A 1,934-nucleotide genomic window follows, 5' to 3' on the forward strand; every position below is an offset into this window, starting at 1 on the left:
TGATCTCATAGCCGGGTGATCTCATAGATTAGATCACCATTCGCTAATGGTTGAAATCGGTGGCGGCCATGGATACGATCAACGATCAACCATAGTGGACTAACCTAGAAGTCATGTCCAATATAGACACTAGTTATAATAGTAAGAATTATAGCTCTTACCAACACCCCCCCTTAAGCTAAATATAGGAATGTTTAGATTAGATATTCATTTTCTTAGTGCAAAAACCTTTCTTTATGAAAGGAAAAAAAGGCACTAGTTTCTTCCCCTAGCTAATATGCTAGTATCTAGCATTAAAAACCTCTAATTAGGTAAAAATATGCTAGTTATATCAGCCTAGAATGAATAGCAATTCTTTTGATATGGCTGATCTATAAGGATAAAACCCTCATGGGGGATAAAACCTTATTATCTTATATCCTCACTAAATCCTAGGCTAGCCATTTTCATAAATGTTTTATGTAGCAGATTATTCTTATTTTTAGTGAGGAAATCAGCTAGCTGGTATTTTCTAGGGATGTAGATAAGTTCTACTTTTCCCTCTTGAATAGCCTGTCTATTGAAATGATATATTATTTCAATATGTTTAGATCTTTTATGAAATTCAGGATTTTCAGCTAGTTTCTTAGCTGAATCACTATCTACTAGGATCCTAGGGGTCCTAGCAGCATAGCCTAGATCTAGGTGATCATTTAGGTATTGGAACATGCTATTTAGATAAATAGCTTCTTTTATAGCCTCTTTTAGGGCTATATACTCAGCCTCACAGCTACTAAGAGCTATGTGTTACGACACCAACACAGCCGCATTAGCGCAAGGCGGATGTGACAGGCAGAATCCAAAGGATTATTGAACACCAATCAATCTCGGAATGATCACCTAGCAATCTGGGGAAATGCTTAATCTGGATGGATTCCTCCACGCAGAAAAATAGTTCAGTTATATACTACTACACTATATGGACAATCATCACCACCAGTCACCCATGTGACTAATCTCTGGTAATGACCAAGTTGTTAGGGAGGACAATTTGTATTTGCTAAAGGGATGCTAAATATGGCTGTTATGTCATATGACTAACTACTATATGCCACGGCTTGGCAATGGTAGATGGGTAGATATGATAGATGGTATATTGGTATCATCAACATCTACTAACATACCATCCTACCATCTATCTCAACTACCACCTGAAGGAACTAAAGGACTATATAAGGATACTTATTACTATTATATCTAGCACTCTTAGTTTAGTTCCTTGTGTTTAATATAAGTTATTCACTTGAGTACAAGTTCACTAGTCTAATTCATCAGTTACTCTTTTACTATTGAGTATATGTACTTAATAGGCCTTGCTTCTATCTTTGCTGTTATTGTTCTTATGTATCTTTGGATTGTCCTTGATCCTGTTTGGATTATTATACTATTGCGTGGATATATACCCTATTGGTATCTCGCTAGGCTACCTGGTTGGTAGGCCTTAGGCAAGTATTGGATATAGTCTAGGGACTATATCACCCCTAAAGCAGTGACTAGCAGGGACAGCAGAGATGGATCCCAGGGTAGTGATAAATTGAATGCTGTACAGTACAAATCGCTTTAGAAGTTTGATTGACTCTTGATATTAAACATTATGGTAAATAACACGCCACGAACCCCCACCAGCTTAAATGTTGGTCGGGCACCAGTTGCGTAATAGCTATAATCTTTGATGGAAGATCTGAGAGGCATGGTTAAGTAACTCCAGGAATACATCTAATGACTAGAAGGTCGGCTTGCAGCTAAGTCTGTTAAGGTCAGACCACCTGAACCCTTTAATGGGAATAGGTCTAGACTATGAGCATTCCTGATCTAGTTAGATATGTATATCCATATGAACAGGGAAAGACTCACCACTGAGGCAGAAAGGGTCTTGCTCACAGCAACCTATCTGA

Source organism: Aspergillus udagawae (genome assembly GCF_001078395.1).
Source record: "Aspergillus udagawae IFM 46973 DNA, scaffold_1, whole genome shotgun sequence".
In the NCBI taxonomy this organism is placed as follows: Eukaryota; Fungi; Ascomycota; class Eurotiomycetes; order Eurotiales; family Aspergillaceae; genus Aspergillus; species Aspergillus udagawae.